This window comes from Apodemus sylvaticus, chromosome 1 (genome assembly GCF_947179515.1).
Source record: "Apodemus sylvaticus chromosome 1, mApoSyl1.1, whole genome shotgun sequence".
Taxonomy (NCBI): domain Eukaryota; kingdom Metazoa; phylum Chordata; class Mammalia; order Rodentia; family Muridae; genus Apodemus; species Apodemus sylvaticus.
In genome coordinates this window covers 108,974,741-109,001,632 of record NC_067472.1, presented here as the reverse complement: position 1 = coordinate 109,001,632, position 26,892 = coordinate 108,974,741, and the positions used below count along the sequence as shown (strand labels likewise).

General features: G+C 41.1%; 1 pseudogene; it reads left to right on the top strand.

The window, feature by feature from the left end:
• Window positions 1–1,649: 1,649 nt before the first annotated feature.
• On the top strand, window positions 1,650–25,374 carry LOC127685221 (negative elongation factor D-like; annotated as a pseudogene).
• Window positions 25,375–26,892: the final 1,518 nt, after the last annotated feature.

Below are 26,892 nucleotides of genomic sequence, written 5' to 3'. Positions count from 1 at the left end.
TCAGTGCTCTGCCAACCATCAACCAGCTGGATCTGATAGACTCAGTGCTCTGCCTAGCAACAGTGCACAGTACATGTCCTTTTCCAAAACAGGTGGGACAGACACCAGACAATGCCATTACCTGAATCATAGAATAAGATCCTCTCAAACTTAATGTAATTGAGGCTGAGTATGGTCTCAAATCAATGCGCCCCGAGGAACTGGAGAGTAAGGTCCAAAGGAACCTAAGGCAAGCAGAAAGGAGATAATAAAGAGATCAATTAAACAGACAATAAACAAAGCCTGAAAATCAATTAAACCACAACCTGCTTCTTAGAAAAATATGACTAGAATCTGATAAACCAAGAGAGGGCAAAGACATCATTGAAACTAATAAAATGGGGAATATTATCATAGATTCAACAAAAACTAGAAGAAAATTAGAGAACACTATGAACAACTTTATACACACAAGTTCTACAACGTCCATGAGATGAACCCACTCCTTGAAAACCACAAGCCACCCAAACTCACCCAAGATAAAATAGATCATTTGAATAGTATTGTAAAATTTGAACTGAATCTACAGCTCTAATACTTTGAAAAGAAGAGCTGTCCAGGTTTAGATGTTTTCACTAGTCACACTTTTGAACATTTACATTAATGGAAGAATTGAGTTGCTAGGTGTTGTGTCACATGCCTGTAATCCATGCACTTGAGAAGCTGAGACAGGGAGGTCACAAGTTGAAAACCAATTTAGGCTATGTAGCAATGTCGTCTAACAAAAGGAGAAATGGCTATGCATTGTGGGAAGTATATAATCCCAGGACATGGAAGTCTGAGAGTCTCAGACAGGAGGATCACAAGGTTGAGGCCAGCCTGTTCTATATATTAATTCCTAAGCCACCCCAGCTACAAAATGCCCTTTCACAGAGAGAGAGAGAGAGAGAGAGAGAGAGAGAGAGAGAGAGAGAGAGACAGAGAGAGAGACAGAGAGAGAGACAGAGAGAGAGACAGAGAGAGAGACAGAGAGTATTAAAAATCTCTCCAAGACAACAAAAGAGAAATACTTCTATTAGCTCACTTTCTAAATCAACTTTACTTCGATAGTAAAATAAAACACAGATCACAGATATCACAAGAAGAAAACTATAAAACAACATCCCTCATAAATAGACATACAAAAATCCTCAGCAGAATATTAGCAATTATAATATTATGGAAAAGTTATATACTACAGCTATGATGAGTTTATTCCAGCAATGCTTGTCAGGGTCAATATTCACACATGGATCAACATTATCCAGTTCCTTAATACTTTAAATACAAAACTACAGGATCATATCTACTGATAGAATTTTTAACCACATTCAATATTTGTAATTTAAAAAAAAAAAAAAGCCTTGAGAGGCCGGCCTGCTGCCACATAGCCTATGCATAGTGGAGACAGCCAGAGGCCCTCCTGGCACAACCTGCAGCCTGGGTAGGCAGGAGGCACCCAGAGGCCCACCAGCCTCATGGTCTGCCTCCGTGGGAACAGTGTGCTAGCATGTTGTGGGCAGATGGAAGAGAGAGAAGCAGGGCAGTCTGAACATTATGAAGAGAGGTGGAACTGGGGACGTGAGGGGAGAGGAATGGCCTGTTGTAAGTAGCCTGCCCTGCCACCTGAGATGAGGGTGACGAACCAGCCCATGCTGCTGCTGGGGGCTATGTCTGCGTCTGTGGCCAAGCACCAACATGGGTCTGTATTGTTGTCCATGGCTCATATTACCACTGAAGACCATGCAGATGGCCCTGGTCTGGGCTGCTGCCTGGGACCATGTTGATGTTCAAGGCTATGCAGAGCTGGCCCTTCCCCTCATTGGCTGTGGCACTCTAGAGAGTTGGCCCCACCTCTCACCCATGACAGCACTCAAGGGAGCCAGCCCTGCATCTTCACCAAGCAAAACAGTGAGCTGGTGGCCTCCTGGTACCTGGAGGGCATGACCATGGGAGAGCTGGCCCCACCACCACTCACCTGCTGTGAGGTGCCATGGGTGTGGGGTGATGCCCCCCCAACCTGAAGCAGGCAGGAGAGCTGGCCCCAGGGTCATGAAAGTGGGAGAGCTGGCCCTACCTCTCGCACTACCAATTGCAGCACTGGGGAAAGCAGACCCTGAAGCTCGCCTGGGCAGTGAGGTAGAGCTGTCCTTGATGGCCAAGGTGCAGGTGAGCCAGCCAGGTGTGAGAGCAGGAGAGCTGGCCTAGTCCTTCACCATCTGTGGCACTCAGGAGAATACTAGCACCCTGACTAGGCAGTGCAGTAGAGCTGTCTCTCTGGTGGTACGGGTGAGGATGAGTAGGAGAGCTGACCCTGCCTCTTGCCAGCTACAGCACTGGGTGAGCTAGCCAGGCCAGTGCTGGGGAGTTCACCCTGATGGTGCAGGGGCCAGAGATCTGGCCACCGACTCAGCCAGCACCTCAGCCCAGATCTGGGGCTTTGAGTTGACCCAACATCTACCTCATCTATGCATGGTTGGAGCGTGTGAAAGAGCCAGTTCTTCAGATCCAAAGCTGCAGGCTCTCTACAACACCAGGCAACAACAAGATATATGAAAGGAGTCCTGGTGAGGCTCCGGTATTGATAATGTAGCAGAAGCCAGAGGGCCGGGAACCAGACCAATGACTCACTGCAATGAACATTTGCAAGTAAAGATGTGTGGACAGAAGGATACACTGTGGGACACACTGTGACACACTACAGCTTCCACGATGAGATGTTTTCTATGTTTTGTTTAGTTTTTGATTTTTGTTTTTTATTTTCTTTTGGTAGAGGAGGGAAATTGCAAGGGACAGAGGGCAGATAAAAAGGGATGGGGAGTAGGATTGGATTGCATTATGTGAAACTCACAAAGAACCAATACAAACTTAAAAAAAAAAAAAAACCTCTCATCTAATAGAAAATTGCTTCAAGATGACAAAAAGAAAGGATAGTCTAAAAAACCAAATACAAACAAACAAAACCAAACAGACAATGTTACAGTTAATGATGAAAGTCTAGATTTCTTCCCTTTGATCAGAAATAAAATAAGATGTCTTACTCTCACCATTCCTAGTTAAAACATATTTCATGTCCCAGCCTATGTAATAAGGCAAGAAAATAAAATACATAAAAGGGAGTGGTGACAGTAAGGATACAGACAAGAGGGTCATAAGCTGGACATGTAGAGCATGAGTTGGAGGCCAGCCTGAACTACATAGCAAGTGGCTCAAAAAGAAAAGATAAAACTGGCCCTGTGTGCAGACAAAACGATTACCTACATAGACAACTTCCCCCTCACCAAGGAATCTATTTTTATAATCCTGTAACTGATAAGTAAATTTAGCAAGGTTGCAAGTCAATAGACAAAATGAATTATTTTGTCTTATTGACAAAATTCCCACATCACAGTGGGACTTATTTCCACATCACAGTGATTATCCATTGAAACCCCTAGAAATTAAAGCTGTAGCTACAAAAAGAGGTAGGCAGAAATTTGATGAAGTATGCACAGTCTCTATAGGCTGAGAACTACAAGACACTGTTAAAGTAAATTTTACAAAACTGGACAAATGGAGAGGTAAAAAAATATTCTATCATATTTTTTTAAAAAATCATAGAAATTATTGGACACATATACTAAGTTCACCAGATTGGAAGGTTCAAATAATAAAGAGACTTCATAGGGTTGCAAGGCACTGGATTAGATAACACAGAAATTCCTTTGCTATTTCATAAGAACTTTGAATAGAAGGCTAGGACACAGCCCAGTGGTAAAGAATTTGCCTAGCATGCTTGAGGCTTTGAGCTCCAGCACAAAGGGAGAAGTCTTCATCACCTTTGTTTAGGATGAACTTGGAGATGTATCATTAAAATTGCCTTAGACATTCATTCTATTGCTCTGTGGGCTCCTAACTTGAAATTTCATGTATGAACTGAAGGAGTAAGAAATAATAAAACTGACAGGCAACAGTCAAAACTGCAGATCTCTGTCAGCAAGGCCACCCGAAAGTAGAGAAAAGGGTCTCTAGTAACTAATATTTATTCTACAATGGCTGTCCAATAAATAACGACTATATCTGCCAATAACCCCTTTGTTGGGACTTTGAGTCATATATGGCAAATACTTACTGTAGCATAGCTCTTTCTAATATCAGCTTAATCCCATGCAATGCTTTTGAGTACCTAGTATTGCAAGAAAAGTCACATGAGTAATTTACCAGGACTAAACATGCAAAGTAAACCTACCTACTAAATAGAATTTAAATTCTCTCATCACAAACATCAATGCCTGCTGTAGTAATCAACAATTCTCAAGTAATTTCAATTCTTGGAAGAAATGCAATCAATATAGACACATGACAAAGAGGCAAAGAAGGGGGTGAGTATATGTTTGCGTGTGCTTGTGGGAGTAAGAGTGTTTGTATGTGTGTGGGGGATGCTATTATTTGAGTTTAAGTGTGTATATGAATTTGTATATAAGTAAGTGTGACTATGTATGTGTTAGTGTCTGAGTGAAGTTCATATGAAAAGGTGAATAAATGTATGAGTGTGAGTGTGTGCAAATGTGGGAATAAGTTTGAGTGTAGAAATATAGAGTGTAAAAGCATGAGTATGTGAATTTTTACTCCACAAAATCCCATCCACAACCAAGAAACTGTTTGCAGTCAATATCTGCTGGGAAAGGGAAGATCCGTTTTCTCTAATGGAGAGTCACTGGGTATATCACCCACTCTCCAGGACAGGACCCCATGCCGGGAGCAGTGGAAAGACTTTATGGCTTTGTGTGTGTGCACTTCCTGGTTTTGTTTATTGTTTTCTTTTGGCTTTTCTTATTAATTTTCTTTATTTAGTTTCTCTTTTTTGATTTTTCTTTATTAAATTTGTTAGTTTTTGTTATTTTGTTTGTTTGTTTGTTTTGCTTTATTTTGAGAGAAAGATCATGAAGTTGGTTGATTAGGAAATTGGCTAGGATCTGAAAGGATCTGGGGAAGGAATAAAAATATGATCAAAATATACTGTATGAAAAGCATAAATAAAATTTTAAAAATTATAAGGATCACATTCCTCTCCTAAATTGCTTGATGCACAGGTATTTCACCAGAGCAACAGAAAAGAAACTAGAACATATCCCATTCAGAAAGGTCAACCTCCAGGCCTAGTTTTTAGAGTCCCATGTTGCCATATTTCCAATCGTGTGTCTTCTGAGTCTCTGACCATCCAACAAACCATCAACCACAGCTTACAGTGCTGTATAGATAACACGCTTGCTTGCTCATTGCAAGCAAATGTGAGTAACCATGCTGTGGAGTTCTAAACAGCAAGAACATCTTCTTTCATGACCATCCTCCCTGGTTGTCCCACAAAAATGGATACAGTACAGTCACTGTGCGTCTTCAGGTAATGTTTGTGTGTCTTGAGGCAACAATCAGGTCTGAATTTTCTCTTTCTCTGTTCAAGGGCTGCAGGGAACAATCCCTGAGACCATAGGGACATGCTGAGAGCAAGAAGGTATTGTAGCAAGAACAGGAACTGTGAGCATTTCGGTGAGTTCTCCATGTAACTCACTTAGCCTTCAGACTCAATGCAATCTTTGTTATATGTACACCACGTGTGTTTGATACTGCTGAACACACCCTGCTTTATGGTTTGATGGTTCAACTGATACTAAGTTTATGATGGGCAGCTCAGATTGGTTGGTTGGTATGTTGGTGTCCCGTGGCTAAGTGTTTGATCTCTGTGGCTTAGTAGCTATATCTACCTAGCCATAGGTATTTTATAAAAATAAAAAGAATGTCCACAGAAGATATTATGCTGTGCTTCAAAATTCCTAAAGGACTCTTTAGTGATTCATCTTAGGAGTTTTCCAAAGAGTCCAAACAGCAGCTCTATTGGACATTGAAATTTCAGGCAACATTGGTAATATGATCCAAATAGCACAGTATCCTGGAACTGACAAGTCTCTTAGGCTAGCCTCCATTGCAAAGCTAGCTAGCAGCATATTTTTAGATCATTTGACATAGGGAACAAACATGAAAATTGAGGAATATTACTTCCAAAGCCCAAATGAGTCTACTATCTAGTACATCTTTTTTTTCTTTTTTCTTTTTTTCTTTTCTTTCTTTTTTTTTCTTTTTTTTTCTTTTTTTTTTCTTGTAAGAGAAGCCATGTACACCATCTTTTCCTGTATCCCAGGAAGGACCATTAAAATTTCCCTAAGGTCCCTGGATTTTTTTTTTTTTTTGGTCTCTGGATTTTTTTAAATTACTTTTATTTTATGTGCATGAGTCCATTACCTACATATAAATGTTTATGAATGTGTGCATATGTGCAGTGCCCAAAGAGGTGAGAAAAGGATGTCAGATTCCCTGGAACTGGACTTACAGATGGTTGTGAGCCACCATGTGGGTGCTGGGAGCCAAACCCAGGTTCTCTGCAAGAGCAGAAAATGTTCTTAACTGCTGAGCCATCTCTTGGGCCCCCAGACCTCTGAATTTTTGTTAAAATGTTTTCCATATTCCGTCACAGACTCTAACCAAAAAGCCTGAAATACTTTCAACTTCTAGCCCACTCATAAACAGACAGGAACATAATAGATCAGCGAGACATTCTGAACAAGGCAAAAGCAACGATGACCCCTGTGTTATGACATGGGGCTAGAAAGTTGATCCATGCCTACGCAAGGACTGTGAAGGTGTATTGCTGGCTGTACCAGCTGAAAGAAAACTGCTTCTTGAAGTCTTTATTAGCAGAGGAAAATAGGAAATTGGATTTGCTGAATTCAATTGCTGTGCTAATTTATTTGATGAAACCACACCTGATACAGCACTTGCAATTAGAGCCATCACCTGCTTAAACTAGTGAAGGCCTCTTGTTCTCTGGGTTCTGTCTCCTTAATATACTGATTAAATAATTTGAATCAGAAGCTAATGGGACAGCATCCATGAAAATTTCAGGCTGTTGATGGTGACACTAAATTCTGCCATCCTTCCTGGGATAAAGTATTGTTTGGGGCCTTGTCAGGAAGGTGCTACTCAACTGGGTCAATGAGCACTATTTCTCATCGCCATGGTGACCAGCCCTCTACAGATTTGAAAGCCAGGGTGGAGATCCTGTCAGCTGCCCAGAGAGTCTATTATAGTTACATTTCAATAAGTGGGGAAATGACCACAGGATAGGCCCAAGGACTCATTAGGCCCAATTTCAGATGAACCACATAATTGCCTGACCTTCACAGCTCCTCCAGGGACTACAGTGATGTTTGGGGTCCCTAAGAATTAGGGAGGCATTGTGTTATAGAATCCAGAGCTTCCAAGTGTTTTCTAGGTCCTAGTCACTCAGATAAAAATAGGCGGTGTGTCCTTTGTGAAGAAAGCCCAAGGAAACACTAACCACATAAATCTTTAATATTTTTTCCTTAAGGGAATCCAGTTTCCCTTTCATCCAAGAGGCTCTCTAAGAGTTTCAAGTCTGAGAACTGATGGGGAGGGGACCATGAACCTCGTTTTATGATTCAGATTAAACTTTTCTTTCCTTGACCTAGAAATTTCTAGCTTATGAAAATCAAGTGGGAACTTAACAAGAATTCCACCATCCTCTAACCAATGCAATCTACATGAGGCAGGCTACTCAGAGCCAGGCTGTCCAGTTCACAGGCTGTGCCTTCTGTGTTTAAGTGCTACCATTTGGCCCCTCCCAAACCCAGATAAGTATTTCCGTTTAATATAATACAATATTTCTTGAGTGCCTACTGTTTACTTATAAACAGCATCCCTGAGACTTAAGCATTAAAAGGTAACTTTTCTTCTAAATATACATTATTGGGACCCATAAGATAAAATCTATCTTTACTCAGAGCTCCTTCTTCTTCCCAGCTGGCCAAACCCATCCAGAGAGACTCAGCAAATCCTCAGCCTTCCGGGCCCTTGGTTTGTCAGTATCTTCTGGTTTGCCTGGGACTACTCCCCCAGGTGCCAAGCCAGCTAAGCTCCTCACCTTTACATATTTTCTCTTTGTCACCAGGTTCAGAGCTGAAAGCACAAAACACCAAATGCCGCTGCTTGCTCTGGTTTCTGAGCTCTGGGTTTCCTCCCCTCTGCTGCCTGCTTTTCAAAAGAAGAAAGAGAAAGGAAGAAACCCTCTGGATTTCTTAAAGCGATCAGACCCCTTTGCCTGCAGACCACCTATAACGTCAATATTTTAAAACTACCAAACTAAACAGGGCAGATTTTTGCACGTTTACAGATTAGGATCTTTGCAATATGTTCCGGCTAAATGTCAGAACTGGATAATGTCAACAGTAATCAGAATGGCCAGCTAAGAATTGAAAGCACGTACGAACTGCTTGAGTCCCCTACCATTCCTGAGGTAATGTCACATTAGCAGATGTCAAAGTTAACAGTGTTAGCTAACTAAACATGTGACTGTCTGTGCAGATGGCGAAGGTTAGCTGGTCAGCATTGAAATTAATCATAATCTGGATAGTAGACAGACGATCTATAAACACTCAGTTTCACCAGGGAAGAAAACTGATTTTATCTTCTTCCATTGCTATTGAAGCCCTGACTGTATTTCTTGATAGAAATGTATTGATCAGATTCCATCTCCATCTTGTACATACTTCTCTGTTTAAAATTCTCTGCCATCTATTCTAATTACTTGTCTTTCTCTTTTGCAAACCACCATGGAAGATTCCCGAGGGTTATGCTTTGCTAATGTCTGCAGACCTCCAATGAAACAAGCAAGGGGTTTGAGGTAAAAATAGGTTTGGCCTTAAATCACAAACTGAGAACGTACAGTGTCATTCTGAATAAAAACATACACGTATATAATACACATCTATACATATATAAAAATAGAATATGAAAATAGAAATCAGTCAAAAATATGAAATTGAGTCTCACAGTGCTAATTTCTAAATCACAGGCTTTTGTGCCTGCATGGAAGTGTTAGTTAAGATTGGGAGATGGATTATATTGGTCATAAACAATAGACACTATATCATTAAAAATTCTTCAGCTATAAGCAACAAAAATAAGCTCTGGCTAATGAAGAAAAAAGATAAAAATTAAATGGATAATGTAGGTTTGGATCTTAGGTCAGGGAGAAATTTTATATAAAGGATATTATTGGAACACTTGGTACAATTTGAAAATGGAATGTGTATTATAAAAGAGTACTAATCTTAAATTTTCTAACTGTTTTTCAATATGGGGTTTTGAATACACGTCTACAGCCTTCTGTATGGCCCTTTAAACCAGGATGGCCTCAACATCACAGAGATCTGCCTGCCTCTGCCTCCCAAGTGCTGGGACTAAGGGCATGTACCACCACTACCTGGCATAAATGTTCTAAATGTTATCATTGAGTCATGGTTATATAAAAGTAAATCTAAAGGATACAAGGGCAATCTGGCTGCAGCGTCTCTCACCCATCGATTGCCAGGTTGGCTCTGCTGAACTGGGCAGCCATTTTCTTTCTCTTTCACCACTCCATCTCTGTCCCTTCGACCTTCTGAAGTAGACACAGTTAACCGTCAATGGTGTATGTCATGCTTACTTTTCTACTGCTGGGCTTAAGATGTGGATAGGACAAAAACTCCATCTTATAGAAGATAGTTTATTTGTGTTTGCAGTTCCACAAGAATACGTGTCCACAGTGGGGAGTGGAGGCCTAATGGCTGGAACTGAAATCTGAGAGCTCACATCTTAAAACCATAAGCCAAAAAGAAAACGTGAGCTTGGAATGTCTTGTAGCTTTGAAACCTCAAAGCCTGCCCCAGTGACTTGCTTCTCCCAGCAAGGCCATTCTGCCTAAGCCTGCCCAAACAATACCACCACATCTGAGCGAGCTATGGGGACGCTTTCATTCAAATCACTACAGTATACAAGTATCTGTTCTTGTATGCTGGAGCCTCCAAACAAGCCCTCAAGAGAAAGTCCTGAGGCTCAAGAAATAAACAGCACAGAGTTTGGAAATAAAGAAGCATAATATCTGAAATTCAAATGGATTAGGAAAAACTATTCATCAACACATGACTATTATGTGTGTGTGTGTGTGTGTGTGCGTGTGTGTGTGTATTCTAATAAAGATTCTAGCATGCATCTGTATATCTCTGTACACGTATAAAAACAGAAATCAATGAAGATATGAAACTAAGTAAAGGATATGGGAACTCTTTCAACTGTTCTTATAACTCTATATTACCTTTAAACAATGTAAATTTTCAAAAAAATTTAAAAAGAAGAAAGGGTAATTTATACTCATCAAACTCTCCAAATGAACAAACTCAGAAACTTGATAAACACTAAGGCAGGGTTTACGCCATCACTGGAATACAGCATTGGGCAAAATTATTCCTCCTTATTTTCATTATTTCCATATGACGCCCAAGCGAGAGAGAGAGAGAGAGAGAGAGAGAGAGAGAGAGAGAGAGAGAGGAGAGAGAAAGAAAAGAGGGAGAAGAGAGAGGAGAGAGAGAATCTCATGGGAGAATGCCTCATTATAATCTCTCTCAAAGCCTAGAACAACACCTGGATGAGCACACAGTGGGTACTTGAACACAAATCTGAATATATGCTTACACTTAGGGATATAACAGGAATATAAAAAACCCTTGCAAGGAGTTTTAGTTCTCTTCCCCATGGCCATCAGGACAGCCGAGCCCATAGACTGTTTCTATGGCTGTTGAAAGTTAAGAATACTCACATATTTAAGTTTTCTCTCTTAATTCATTTTAATTATATTTTAAATTAGCAACTGTATATATTAATAACATGATTGATGCATATTTATGTTGTAGACTGGTTAAATCAAGACAATTAACATATCATCTCATACACTTGTCTTTTAGCAATATCTAAGAATACAGTTCATTATTTTCTAAGTTACTTCATATGTGCGTATATGGATGCTTTGCTAGAATATATGTCTGTGTACCATGTATGTTCCAGGTCTTGTGGAAATCAGAAGAGAGTGTTGAGTCCCCTAGAGCTAGAGTTACAGATGACCATGAGCCCCCAGGTGGATGCTGAGACCCCAACCCAGGTCCTCTGGAAACGCAGCCAGTGCTCTTTTGGATGTATACCAAAAGTGAGGTTTGTGAAACACCTGGTAATTCTATTTTTAATTTTTCGTAGGGACTTCTTACTGCTTTATAATAATTTATAATGTCATCATCAACATGCCCGGCTGTCCCTTTTTTCTATATCCTTAACAGTGCTTGCTGTTCTTTGTCTTTCTGATAAGAGCCATTTAACAGAAATAAAGTGACAACACATTGTGGTGTTAATTCACATTCATTTCCCTGATGTAGGGTGAAGTTGAGCTGTATGTATGTATGTATGTATGTATGTGTATGTGAATGTATATATGTATGTGTATGTATGCATATATATATGTGTATGCATGTATGTACATATTCAGCCATTTGATCCATATGTCTTCCTCAGGAAAATGAAGACAATTCCAGTTTTCTCAGGTTGTTCTCTGAATAGTGAATTGAGTATTTTGTGTTTTTCAGCTTATTAAAAATTTATGTTTTAATAGTCTATTGGATTGATTATTTGCTGTGAAGAATTTTTTTTAACTTGAGAGAACTCCATTTCTCTGTGTTTTCTGTCTTAACGGTGAAATAAAAATCATTGCCCAGAATGCTGTAATGGAATATTTTTTTCTAGATTTTAGTAGAAAAGTTTTACAATTTCAGGGGCTGGAGAGATGGCTCTGTAATTAATAGTTCTGTTGTTCTTACAGAGGCCTGGAGTTCCGGTCCCAGCACGCACATCAGGTGATCTCAACACCCCTAGGAGCTGGCTCCAGCCCCAGAGCATCCAAACCCCCTGTGCCTCCATGGGCATCAGCACACAAGTGCTCACACACATACAAATAAATAATATTTGTACTTTATAGTTTCTATCTTATACTTAAATCTTGCTCCATTTTGAGTTTGTTTGGTAGATGAGGATAGTAAGAGTCAGTTTCATTTGTCCAGATACAGTTACCCAGTTTTCCCAGCTCCATGTATAAAATAGGCTGCCCCTCCCCCTAGGCTGTTCTTAACACAGTCATTGGAGATTAGCTAGCCATATACATGTGATATCTTTGTGAGCTTTTTTTCTGTGTTTGAGCAATTACAATTGTGAAGAGGTATAGACAATCTTAAAAAACAAAAAGAGTTTAAAAAAAAAAGTGAGCTGGGCGGTGGTGGCAAACGCCTTTAATCCCAGCACTTGGGAGGCAGAGGCAGGTGGATTTCTGAATTTGAGGCCAGCCTGGTCTACAAAGTGAGTTAGTTCCAGGACAGCCAGGGCTACACAGAGAAACCCTGTCTAAAAACAAAACAACAACAACAAAAAAAGTGAAGAAGACCTCATGGGACCGTGAAGTTCTTTCACGGGACTATTTTGTCCACCCTGATCTCAAACCTCACTTCACTTTAAGTTTTGTTTGTTTTTCAAGAACACTTCACATGGTATAATAATTATTTCCTGCTTTGCGGCATTAGGAGACACTCAGCGTCTCACTCTCCCACATTTCTCGGTGCTAAGTTTAACCCATTTTCAGCTTGGCTAATTCCTTACACATTTTCCTAGCAGTGTTTCTTGTAGTGGTTTCAGTATCCATTGATGGATTGCCTCAGATTTTCACTTAAAGTTGCAAGATGCTGACCTTCCTTGGCCTTCGTTAACTGGAACTTTTCAGTCAAGAAAAACACCTGTCTTGTTTTGTTTTTGATTTCTCTGAAACCCCTTGGTTTCTTTCTTTTTATGAATGAATTTTATTTGTGTGTGTGTGTGTGTGTGTGTGTGTGTGTGTGTGTGTGTACAGGTACCAAAGGAGGCCAGAAGAGGGTGCTGGATTCCCTGGAGCTGACGTTACAGGCAACTGTGAAACATCTAACCAGGGTGCTGCACACTGAGCCAGGTTCCTCTGCAGGAGTGACAGGCAGAGCTACGCATGGCAGCACACACATTCAATCTCAGGACTCAGAGGCAGAGGCAAGGCAGATCTAGGCAAAGCAGGGCCAGCCTGGTCTACAGAGTGAGTTCCAGGACAGTCCAGACTACACAAAGGAACCCTGTCTCAAAAAATCAAAACAAACAAACAGGCAAACAAAAAACACAAGACAACAATGACAAAGAGCAGCAGGTCCTCTTAACCACTAAGTCACCTCTCCACCCTGCTTTTAAAATCATTATTTACTCATTTTTTTACATCAATAAACCATCCTAACTGTGGGAATCCAGGAGTTGTCTGACAAACCACACAAATGCCGATCTCAGCCTTGCTTATTGAATACACACCTCGAGTCTGATCCATCAGGGCTATAGCTCAGAATTTGGAGGCTGAGGCTTCAGCCCGAACATCTTTCTCTGCCAGCTTAAAAAGGCTAAAGCCACAGGAAGCAACACTGAGCTCATATGCAGGTGTAGGAAGTGCTGCCCAGTGATCAGCTCTGAGCCAAGCCATTTTAGACATAACAGTTCCTTTTGACCATTAATTTGATGGGTCCTACATAAAGCTTTGTGGAGTTTCTTAAGGTTAACAAACCTCATATAGAACAGAACATGTGATCAGCACGACCTTGCTTCGAGTCAAGTAATTCTCTGTGTTAATGACTGGCAAGACTATTACAGCAACAATGTGGAATAGCTGGCAGTCATGGAACAAAATGGCTATAGCTACGCTAGGGCTGGGGGCAGCCCTCAACACTAATAAGCCCCAGAAGAGCCCAAGAAGCACTAGGTCTTAGGTTTTAATATTTTTAAACTTGTGAGTGTGTGGTGTATGTGTGCTGTGTGTGTGTGGGTGCATGTTGGTGTATGTGTGTTATGTGTATGTAGGGTGCATGTTGGTCCATGGTAGGGCAGGTCAGAGGATAACCTCTTGTGTAAGTTCTCATCCTCCCCTTCTTTGAGACTGAGTTTCTTGTTGTTTGCTGTTATGTAGGTCAGGCTAGCTGGCTCATGACCTTTTGAAGATTCTCTGGTTTCTGCCTCCCATCTCTCCATAGGAATACTGGAATTACAGACATGTACTTCTGCACCCAGCTTTACATGGGTCCTGGGGATTTGAACTCAGATCCTCAGGCTTATGCAGCAAAGACTTTACCCCTTGAGCCATCTCCCAAGTCTCAATAATAGGATTTCAATCAACAAAAACAAAAAATAAGTATGCAATACTTCAGCTGTTAATTTTTTGCGCAGTTGAAATAAGTGTCCTGACTATATCGGCCATATTTGATCTCTCTGCTGACTAGATAGCCACCATTTCATGTGAACTTTCTCAACTGAAATTTAACATATACAGCCTATGTTTCTTCCACTTCAACTTTTCCATTGTGCTTGATCTTTAGTGACTTGTCACACTTGTGTCTAGAGAATATTGTTTTCTGTCTCAGGAATCACCTTAAGTGTGGGTCTAATAGCCATGAATCTGCTGTCTAAAAACTCCTATTTATTCCTACTATCGAAGGCTATTCTAAGGTACACAAGTCTAGGTCAGAAGATACTGCCCTTCAATATTTATCAGACAGGACAATTGTCTTTTGGTTCTGTTGTTTCTATTGAAGTCGGTCACCTGTAGTCTTATTTTTTAGTTTCTTTGAATGAATTAATAATTTTAAAGATTATTCTCATTTTGTTTGGTTTTTAGTTGCTTTGCTACTGTGCTGTATGTGTTTCCTTTGTATTCATCCTTCCTGAATCTTCTTGAATCTGCAGTTCCGAGTCTTTCATTGGTTTTAGAAAACTCCTAGCAACTCTCTTGTCAAATACTGAGTTTGTCTGTTTCTTTTGGAATCTTCAATTATATAAATATTAGGCTTTTCTACCTTGTATGTTTCACCTATATGTTTGCCAAGAAGACCAATAAGACAGAGAAGGCTGCAAAGTTACCAAATCAGAGGAAGTAACCACAGCCAACTAGGAGCTTGCCCTAAGAATACAACTGCTCTTACATATTGTCTCAGTTTGAGTTTTATAGCTGTGAAGAGGCATCATGACCAAGGTAACTCTTATAAAGTTAAACATTTAATTGGGGTTGGCTTACAGTTTCAGGGGTTTATTGTTGCAGGAAATATTAAAAACGATCCTGCCATCTCTCCTGTGCCACCAGGCCACAACACCATGTCCCAGTGGGGTCCCACCTTTCTCTGCTGTCAAGCTATTCTCTCCCAGCTAGTTCCCACAGCATCCCAGCTGTGTTCCCTCTCCACCATCAGTGTACCCACACTCCAGTAACCAAATAATCAAAATCCTTAAAGCTTAATTAACCAATTAGGTTTATATATAAATAACATCACAATTTAAAATGAGCCAATACAATAATTTAAAAGCCAATTGATAATGATAAAAGCTTTATCCCAATATTTCTAACCTTATAAAAACTTAGCTTTTTGTGGCTAGTAAATGCCATACAGGTCCACATCTGAAGCTATCTCTGTTCCTCCCTCTCTCCTCCTGCAACCTCTGTGAAGCCCCAACTCCTAGCTCCGCCTCCCTTTTCCTGTCCAATCACAGGCCTTCCACTGTCCTAATATGATTGGACGTGGAAAATGCTGCAACAGTTTAGTCCATGATCATCACAGTGGGAAGCATGGCAGCATCCTGGTAGACATGGTGCTGGAGAAGGAGCTGAGAGTTCTACATCTTGATCTGCAGGCAGCAGAAGGGGACTGTGTGCCACACTAGGTGTAGCTTGACCATAGGAGACTTCAAACCGTGACCCTACAGTGACACACTTCCTCCAACAAGGCCACATCTCCTAACAGTGCCATTCCTTGTGAGCCAAGCATTCAAACACATGAATCTATGGGGGTGGGAGGGACTAGCACCACAGATAGCGTGAGTTCCCCAAGTTGGAAAACTAATCTCATCCTCAAAAAAGAATTTTGAGAAATTCAGTTCCTAGCTATACTGATAATCTGACAATGGATAATAAAATAGGAACAATTATCTCATGGGCATAATAATTAAAATACTCAGAGTCTTTACAAACTAAATAAAGCATTTTATGTATTTCCTAAAGTGGAACTCAAACCAATAAGTAGAAGAAGCAAGCAGTGGGTAGCAACACAGTGCTCAGTAGTTTCTTGAGGCTTCCTTTGTAACTACGTAACATGCTGATTATTTTTTTCTGCTTTTAAAAGGGATAAAGTAGTTTTTCCTTAAATAAGTTCATTTTCTAACCACTTATCAACTTTTCTTTTCATGTGTATGTATATGTGTCCGCATGAATGTGTGTGTCCCACCTGCATGTAGGCGCTCATGGGCCTCAGATGCCCTAGAACTAGAGTTTCAGAATCGAGCTACCTGATGTGGGTGCTGGTAGGAACCCAGGTCCTCTGCAACAGCACTAACTGCTATTAACCAAGCTATCTCTCCAGCCCCACAAAGGAAGTCAATTTTTTTTTTTAGTTATTGTTATTGCTGTTATTGTTGGTTTAGTTTGGTTTTTGGTTTTTCATGGCAGGGTTTCTCTGTAAAGCCCTGGATTTCTGGAACTCACTCTGTAGACCAGGCTGGCCTTGAACTCCAGAGTGCTGAGATTAAAGGCATGCACTACCCTCTGCCTGGCTGAGATTTTTAATGTATCTGAGTGTCTACCTGAACGCATGTTTGTGTTCCACCTTCATGCAATGCCCACAGAGGCCAGAAGAGGGCATTGGATCTCAGGTAACTATAGTCACAAATGATTGTGAGCCCCCATGTGGGTGCTAGGAATGGAACCCAGATCCTCTGCAAGAACAGCAAATGCTCTTAACCACTGAGCCCCACATAAGTTTAATTTTAAGGACCACCATATGTTGCCTTCATTGGATGTCCTCAGCCATAAGAAACACTCTATAGTGAATTTTTCAGGGAAAGCACGTATTCCGTTTTCAGCTGTATGATAATGCTCCACATCTCTGAATCTAAGGGAGTGAGGAGGAAAGTGGATATTTCCCCTCCACCTCCAAAGAATTACATCTGAATTTGAAGAAATTTGAGTTTGCTTTTCTAGGGAGAATCTGAAAGACTTGCGGTTTCTCTCTCTCTGATTCTCTTACTATCATGAGCCAGTGTTCTGAATGTATTTCATTCTATGAATCAAAGGAGGTGGGAAACTGTGAGAACTAATATTTTGCATAAAACTGAGGAGAGACACATTTACCAGAATACAAGTTACGAGTTACCGTGTAAGATATTACTCCAACAGGGCTGGGGAGCTGGCTCAGTGGGTAAAGTACTTGCTGTGCAGGCATGAGGACCAGAGTTGGGAGCCAGGACGCATGCAAATGCCAAAGGGGTGTGGTCCTGCCCCTGCGATCTTAACATGCAGGCCTCATAGTCAAGATCCCCAGAGCAAGCTGACTAGCTGACTAACCAAATCAATGAGTTCTGAATTCAAGTCAGAAATTGTGCCTCTCAATATACAAGCAATCAAGGAGAAAGATGCCTGATGCCAACCTCTGACTTACACACACACAAGTATACTTGTGCAGAAGTGGCTCCACACATACATGTGCCCATACACATTCAAATATACATATACACATGCACACCACACACATACACATGTCCTTAGACATCTCAAACCATGCACATTTATATTTGCATTCTTTTGGTTACATGAACTAATCCAGGTGATTAATATCATAAAAATACACAAGGATGTAAATACCAGAAGGCAAAGATAAGTCACCAGGAAGAGTAAAAAAAATATGTAAAGTGTGTGAGTGTGTGTGTGTGTGTGTGTTGTGTGTGTGTGTGTGTGTGTGTGTGTAGGGGGAAGTAGGGGTGGGAGGCAGTGACTCTATTCCTGCCAATCTTATGTATTAGTTTGGGTTCTCTAGAGTCACAGAATGTATGGGCAGTCTCTATATAGTTAGGGAACTTGTCAATGACTTACAATCTGTAGTCCAACTCCCCATCAATGGTCAGCAGCAGCTGTGGATGGAAGTTCAAGGATCTAGCAGTTGCTCAGTCCCACGAGGCAAGCAGGCAAGGAAGAGTGACTGAGTGAGTCTTCCTTCTTCCAATGTCCTTATATAGATCTCCAACAGAGGGTGTAGCCCAGATTAAAGGCTGTAGGTCTCCAGCAGAGGGTGTGGCTCAGATTAAAGGCATGTGCTCCATGCCTTTAATCCCAGATGATCTTGAACTCGGAGATCTTCTTGTCTTAATCTTCTGGAATTCATAGCCACTATGCTTCAAGATCTCCATGCCAAGATGCAGGTCAGAAACTTATATCTCTGAGCCTCCAGATTAGGATCATAGGTGAGCCTTCCAATTCTAGATTGTAGTTCATTCCAGATAGAGTCAAGTTGACAACCAGAAATAGCTACTACACTTAGGATGAGATTTCCAGAGTTTGGACACTCCTTGACCCCACTTTTGCTCTGGGCTGGCTCCCCTAAACCTGGTCCTACAACTCTCCACCCCGAGAACTCCCCCTTTTGGTTTTATGAACGGAAAGTATCATCAGAGTCCTCAACCTCTTGGTTGGGAATGGTTTGGTATTCAACCAGAACTGGGTTGGTAGTGACTTTGGTGATGTTGCTTACTTGCTGTTTTAGAAATCGGATGGAACAGAGGTCAGGAGGAGGAAGGTTCCAATGGCCAGAACAAGGGCTGAGGAGGGGAAAAAGCCAAGTTATCAGAGGGTTTCAGTACCGTGATGTAGAGGTGCCCAGGTCATATCAGGCTTGGAGGTCTTGCCAGAGATCCTCGAGTACCTATATGTTTTGTTCTACTCGCCCAGATTCATTAATGTAGAAACAGCATTCCTCCTCCAGTACAACAACACAAGTCCCTCCCTGCTCAGCTGTCGGTTGAGAGCTCTCCTGATTTGTAAGGCAACCCCTGAAAGAGAAGTAATTTGCTGCTGTCTGAGGTGGAGGCCATGGCCTGGTTAAGGTTCTTCTAGAAGTCATCAGCTAGATGGTAGGTTTTTCCTTCTTATAAAAATAAAAAATATTGTCTCCTTTTGGCGTTTGAAATGCTCAGATGATTGTGTGCTCAATGTACACCAATAATGAATACTGACAACCTGGCTTCTAGGGAGACCATGCTTCCAAATTCTCCATCACACACATGAAGCTTTCTCAAATTTAGGATTTGCAGACTTTTTTTTCTTTTTTCTTTTTTTCTTTTTTTGCAGAGACATAATTCACTATTGACAATATGTAGCAGGGGTTGAGATTACACCATGAAAGCAGCGATCCTCAGGAGAATTAGGGAACTTCCCTATGGGATGGTACATTTCCCAAAAGTTCACAGACCCTATAATCATCAGCAAAGTCATTCCAAGAGTGGAGAACTGGGAATGGTCTCCCAAAGCTGTAGACAATAACTTTGTGCATGATTATAGAAAATTTAAAGAAAAAAAAATAAATGGATCAAAGGTTAGGATTTACAATCATGAACTAAAGCTAGATCACTGATAGAGCATTGATTCCCTACAACAATAGGAACATTTGTAGAATTCACTCTCTCTGAAGCATATCCTTTTTGTTCATATTTTAGGCAACCTTGGGGGAAAATTGTCCTTTCTTTTCAATTTCACCCTATGAATGGGAAAAGCTGCAAAATGCAGGTATAATAATGAAAAGCCTTCCAAGGCACAGTGGGGTGCTCATTATGAGGCTGTGTATGCAGTAAGACACATTTTCAAAAGCTATTCACAACCTTTGAAGTTCTGTACAATTCAAAAGAAAATATGAACACAGGAGGGTTGGCTCAGATTTTGTTATCAGCCATATACAACTTTACTCTTCTGAATTATATTATTTTCTGGTTTGAAGTTTTAGAAGTTAATCATGCACGGAAACATTTGCAAACAGCGAGCTCCAGCTTTGAGTGAAGCACAGCAACATCCCAAGCTTTGTAGATTGTTCCAGGAAAATCATCACCGTATATGAGCATTAGCCACACAGCAAGGAACACAAAAATGTAAAGAAATAGGCATTTCCATTTTTAAAAAAATCCACTTTCAAAGAACAACAGGTGAAACAACAAAAGATGTGGGTTTTATGTTATCAGAAACAGAGTATAAAGTATCTTTAAAATGTTCCTTAAGACCTGAATATTATTTCTAAAGCAAGGGATAAGATACATATCAAGGTTTGCTATCCCTCTCTCCCCTTTTTTTCATAACATGCCATTTTAAAGGCAACCCACAGAGTTGTAGAAGACCCTTGCCATGCATTTAACTGAGGGGAGCTCATATAGCCAAAGTCACACCTTAGACTTTGTATAGATTTAATAAGAAAATGAGTAAGAAGAAATGAGAGCACTCAATAGAAAATGGGTAAAGTACATTGTCAATTCATCCAAAAACAAACAAACAAACAATGAAAAGGTGCTCAGCAAGAATAAAGATGGAAAATGTAAATTTAACTTTAAATGCTAGAAAGAAATAACTAGCAGACTGTAACTACCTTTACCAATATAGATGCATCAAAGCATCTGATAGAGGTTAGAGAGTGGTTCAACACTTGAGAGCACTTACTGCTCTTTCAGAGGTCCAGAATTTACTTCCTAATACCTATATCCTATGAATGGCTTACAACAATGGCTAACTCCAATTCAAGGGCACCTGACATCATCAGGTCTCTATGGATACTGCACACAGATTGTGTGTGTGCAGACAAGCAGGCACACACATATACATAATTTAATTTTAAGTCTGAGAAGGAGGTCAGGAAAGTATCTCAGTGGTAGAGCACTTATGCAATATGTAGAGAGCCCTGATTCCACCCCCAATGCACACACACACACGCACAGGTAAGTTAAGAGGATGTTAATTATGCAAAGTCTGGAAGATGACACTTTGGAAAAGCTGTCTTTTTTTTTTTTAATTACAGCCAAAGATTTAAAATCCTATACTATAATAATTTAAGTCTTAGAAGTTATTCTAAAGTTAAGTGATGCATGTTTATAATGAGTTATATATAAAAGCATTTGCAACAATGTTACTCTTAAGAGCTCTGAAGTAGAAGCAAACTAAATGTCCATTAACAAAATGGATACAAAAATGTAGTTATTGCTATGGCTTCAGAGTAGGTCGTCCCTCAAGGGTTCATTTGCTGGAGGCTTGATTGCAGTGTGCAGAGGCATTAAAGCACGGTGAGGCATTTAAGAAATGGATCCTAGTGGGAGGTGGTTAGGTGATTAAGGGCACTGCTTTGGGAAGAGATTAACTCTGCTGTAATGGGGTGAGACCATTCCTAAAGTATTACGTTCTTTTCTGGTTTGAAGCTTGAGGTTAGCCATGCACAAACATATTTACAAATAGCCAGAACCAATCTTGAATAATGTACAGTGTAATTTTAAGCTTTAAGTTTCTACCTTGAAGCTCACTCTACAGGCTGGCATTGATCATGCAGTGGCAACAGCAAAACAAGAGCAAAAGGAGAAACCATTGGCTCTGAAACTTTCTGTGACTTTCTAACACCCTGTGTAATCTCACACACTCCCATAGTGATGCCACCCACCATGGTGTGACATAATCTAGGGGCTTTCACCATAGTTCAAACAGACGGAACTGCTCGCCCTTGGACTTACAGACTCCAAGACTGTGAAACCTCTTTTCAGGAGATATTATTCAGGATCAGATTTTCTCGTTTGTTTACTTGTTTGTTCAAATAACCAAAAGATGGACTAATGTGCTTACATTGGCTAAATGAGACAATACACATCATGAAAATATGAAGTAGCTTCAGTACAGCTCCCTTTCCTTGAGGGTATGTTATAGTTCCCCCAGTGAATGGCCTGAAGCCAAATAGCATCCCAAACCTCATATAGACCATGGATTTTTGTATATATGTATGGTGTGTTCATGCATGTGTGTATATATGTTCACATGTACTTGTGGAGGTCCAAGATTGACAGAGAGTGTCTTTCTCAGTCACTCACCATCTTATATATTGAGGCAAGGTCTCTCACTTGAACCAAGAACTTTCTCCTTTGGCTAGTCTCCTTGGCCACCTAGCTCTGGGGGTTCCTCCTCTCAGCTTCCCGGTGGGTTGGGATCACAGGCCAGCTGCCACAGCTACACAGCTTTTACATGGGCTCTGGGGGTCCAAAGTTTGGTGCACAGGCTTGCATGGCAAGTACTTTACTACCTCCTGAGTCATCTTCCCTGCCTTGTACTGTGATTTTTGATTCAGTAAATGACATGGCCACAGTGACTAACAGACAGATGGTATATATAACAGGATGGATATACAGGGCAAAGAGATGGCCAGCAGGAGAGGACGCAGACTCTATGAGAGTTCACGTTGTTCTCAGACTGATAACCCTACTTAAGACCTTTGAATTATTTCTGTAATTTTCTGTTTAACATTTTGGACTGTGGTGGCCCACGGGTCAACCTGAAATTATAGAGAGGGAAAGTGAAGATGAATGAAGGGAGACTACTGTGTAGCTCAAGGCAATGATATAGCTGGGCCACATGAAAATAATGTTGAGCAAATAAGTCACACACAGTGTAATATATTCTGCAAGATTTTATTTGCACGAGTTCAAATATAGGTAAAATGAAATTATAATGTTTAGGCTATGTAGTTAGCTTGTTAAATTATAAAGAAAATTACAACCAAAGAAAGGTTTGGTAATTAGCAACCCTGGTGGGCAGGAAAGCTGTAACTGAAAAGGTGAGCTAGCAAAAATACTGTGTGGCCGAGCTCTTTGCCTTGACCCATGCACTGTTTACACAAGTCCCACTTTACAAATACTCCGTAACTGCACACTTATGTTTTATGCATTTTCTGTTATTCATGGAATAGCAAAAGCATTTTAAACTTTCCTTCGACCTCAGCAGTGAAAACTCAGGCAATTATTTTACAATTTATCCCCAAATACTAAGGCATAAAAATCGATGTACTTCACACACTGACCTATGTGCAGTGGAAGTTATAATTCATATTCAACTCCATTTTAGGAAATGCAAGCCCCTGCCAATGAGTCAGCGAGTTAGTTAATAAGTATCTAGAATTAACAGGACAAAATCAGAGGTAGTGGTAATCTGTCTCTTCCAGTTATGTCCAATCACTCCTAAATGTAAAGAGTCCCTTTCAAAAATCTCCAGCAATATGATGTGTGACAATGCAATAAGATAAATATATTTGCAGGGCATGGTGGCACGTGCCTTTAGTCCCAGCACTTGAGAGGCAGAGAAAGGTAGATCTCTGAGCTTGAGGCCAGCCTGGTCTATAGAGTGAGTTCCAGGATAACCAGGACTACACAGAAGCATATCCCTTACATTCTAAGCTGTGAACCTCACAGCCACAGATAATAGCTAATTGACCTTAAGACTGCTTAAGCAGGTCACTTAAGTAGCTCTCCTTCTGTGTACTGGCCTGTTTATTTAACATGCCTTTAAGAGAATAATAACCAACCTTACTTGCCTTTATTTCCCATCTAATCAGCTTTACAGCCTAAGTTAATACATATCTGTAATTTTAAACTATGTGCTCTTCTATGACCCTCACCCTTGAGTAATGTCATAAAAATCATTTGCTGAAAACAGCAAATAGGATGAAATTGGACCCATAAAATGAGTATCCATTATACATGTTGAACATAACATAAAGAATATTGCTTCATAAACAATGGTGTTTGTAATATTGTTTGTTATCTGGGTCAGTTGGAGTCAGTGATTTAATCCCTTGTAAAACACTACTGAAAAATTTTGTAAAGCAGCCTTCATTCCTTCTTCATGTGATACGTTCTTTTTCAGTGAACACAGAGCAAAGCCCCTTGTTAGGGACACACACACATACACACATATACACACACAGTCGAGTTGACAGCTTCCAGGAAGGCACAGAGTCAGACTCATACAAGAGATAGCCAGGAACAACAGAAGACACAGGGAGAGAAAAGTAGGAAATTCAAGTCTCTGTATATCAAGTAGCAATGCCCCCCAAACTTCCTTTCCTCCATGCAACACTGACTCATTATTGGTGACTCTGAGTTTATAACTAATGCATTCACACTGACAACAAGTGTGATCCATGTTTTCTGTGGTGATATGAACATCTATCTATGCGTAGGCATAATTTTTTCCCATCTACTTTAATAAGAGTTCAACCGATCCTTTAGCCCACCAGAGGAAGTGGAAGAGAAAAGTTATTATGACACGGGCAGGGGGGAGTAGACGTGTTTAGAAATAGTTCTTTGGGGGAGAGTCCAATCTTCATTGTCAAGATAACAGCAATTCAGTCCAGTAGCAAACGCCAAACATGAATCAGCAGCTGCAGTCCAGTTCTCTGGGCAGACACCACACACAAACCAGCAACTGCAGTCCAGTCCACTTGGCAATCACCACATATGAACCAGCAAGAGCAGTTCAATCCAGAAGAAACCCCAAGGCTCTCCCCAACTTGCTTGAGACTGTAGAAGATGCAAGAGCTGCAGAAACTTCACTAGACATTCTTTGGAAAGTTTCTCAATGTTGTCACCACAAGCAGAGCTCAGCAGCCCAATGTAAGGTGAACCAATACATGCATGTCATTTGCGAAGAATAGAGAGGCAGAGCAAAGCAAACCAGTGCTCGGAGTTCCCAGTGTCTGTGGGTCATGTTTATATTCCTTCTGAGCATCATGCATCCTTTCATGTGCTTGTTATAACAAAACATCTTCTGTTGGCTTGAAGAGCAACTGCATGAACAGGTCCATGAAGGCTGGCAGCCAAGATCACCCAGGATTACAAGCACAAGTACATCCACATCCTGGCTTATGCTGCTGGTGTGGTTGAGACCTGGAAGAAGAACAAGTTGGGCTAGCATTAGCAGAGACGAGCTCAAGGCTGTAGAAACTGTCCACAATCTGTGCTGCAATGGGAACAAAGGGGCCTCTGAGCTGGTGGCTGAGCTGAACACACTTTATCAATGCATTAAGTTTCCGGTGGTAGCAATGGACGTGCTCAAGTGGGTTGATTGGAGCCAAGGTACTTCCAGCTGAAGACTGACCACACCCCAGTTTACCTGCCCTTGTTGGATGAGATCAGCCCCTGCCACCAGCTCCTGCACGCCCAGGTTCTGCAGCTGCTTGTTAAGCTTTTTGAGACCAAGCAACTCCCAGCTAGAAGTGGTGGAGCGGCTCGAGTTGAAAAAGACCCTGCTGGGCAGGATGGTGCTGAGCGGCTATGTCCTTCCAGTTATATCCTCAAATGTTTGGAGAAGCTGGACACCGGCATCTCACCCATCCGCTACTTTGTCACTGAGGTTTTGGATGTCATCGCCCTTCCATACACCTCAGATTGTGCAACTTTTCCTCCCCATTTTGGAAAAATGACAGCATCTCGGGTACCACCAAGGCAGAGGGCGAGCATGACCCCGTGACGGAGTTCATTGCTCACTGCAACTCTAACTTCATAGAGGTGAACTAAGAGCATCTATAACTGAAGCTGAACCTTCTGTGCCCGAGGAGTAGGGGAACCAGAGGACTGGTTCAGGAAGCTGCTCTGTAAAGAGGTTCCACCGGCCTCCTGGAAGCAGGGTCAGCTGGGAAGGAGCAGGAAGCTTTTCTCAAAGGTAGCTTCTGTGGTAGACACCTCCTCTGTATTGCAGTGTGTCTCTATGCTACATGTCACATGCCAGTTAGGTGTGTGCCACCTCTGGAGAGGAACCCAGTGGGCCTCTGGGTAGTGGGAACCCAGCAGCTGGGAAGCTTCCATGGAGGGTTTATGTAAGTTTCCTTCCTATGACCCAGATAGTGGGTTATTTTGCTTAAATTTCCAAGAGTAATGTTGGGTTCTGTGTGTGTGTGTGTGTGTGTGTGTGTGTGTCCTTGTATGCTATTCTCATGTAAATAAAGTACACAATCATGGTGAAAAAAATAATCCTTCACAGAGTTCAGAAACAACACTGACATAATTCACTGCACAGAAGATAGGAAATACTAGAGGGTAAAACCATAGATATTTCATTTTTGTTTCTCACTCCAAGCCACTTCAGGAAACTTTGTGAATCAGAGAAAGTCTAGTAGACAAGTCTTTACGTTGTAGGAGGAACAATTCATGGGTGTTTAATCACTAGAGTAACAAAATGAGTAAGAACATGGAGGGAACGAGACTGTTAAGTAACTTGGGGTATACAGCCAAAGCTCTAAGCTTCAGTTTCTTCTAAGCAAGAGCGATTGTGATGGTGGAGTTAAGACATGGGGAGTTCTTGGCATGGAACAGCCACTCTGCGACACTCTGCCTATCATTATAGCTGGCACAGTACGACATTCATGTTAGAAATGTCATTCCTGCTGCTATCAGGAAGGTGATGAATCTAAAGGCAGAAGTGTGAATCCAAACACTGAAAACAAATCAGAAGATGATAGAATGTGACACAGTAAAAGATAAAAGGGGGCAGTTGGATCTGAGCACAAGGCTTGTGGGCAATGGCCAGTTTTCACCCCAGTAGAGATTACCATTGCTACACATTCACCCATTGGGCCCCTTTTCCTTGGTTACTGAACAATGGTCCTTTGCTTACTTTTCTGATTAACCCTTTGGCTTGCATAGAGGAAGATAGTCTCCCTGAGACTTAGACCGTGGTTCTTAAAATCTAGCAGAGCAAAGAGGAGGAAGAAAGAAGATGAGACAGAAAAAAATAACCTGAAGAGAAACTGAGCCTGCTGGTTGCTGGTTTTAATCTTTGGTGTGAGGGGCTACCGGATACACTTTTTTTCTTTTTCTTTTTTAAAATTTTCTATATTCTATGTTTACATTCCAAATGATTTTCCCTTTCCCAGTTCCCCCTCCCCCATAAGTTCCCTAAGCCCTCTTCACCCCACCCATTATCCTATCAACCCCCTCCTACTTCTCTGTCCTGGTACTCCCCTACAATGCTGGAACAAGCCTTTTCAGGACCAGGGACCTCTCCTTGCTTCTTCTTGGGAGTCATTTGATATGTGA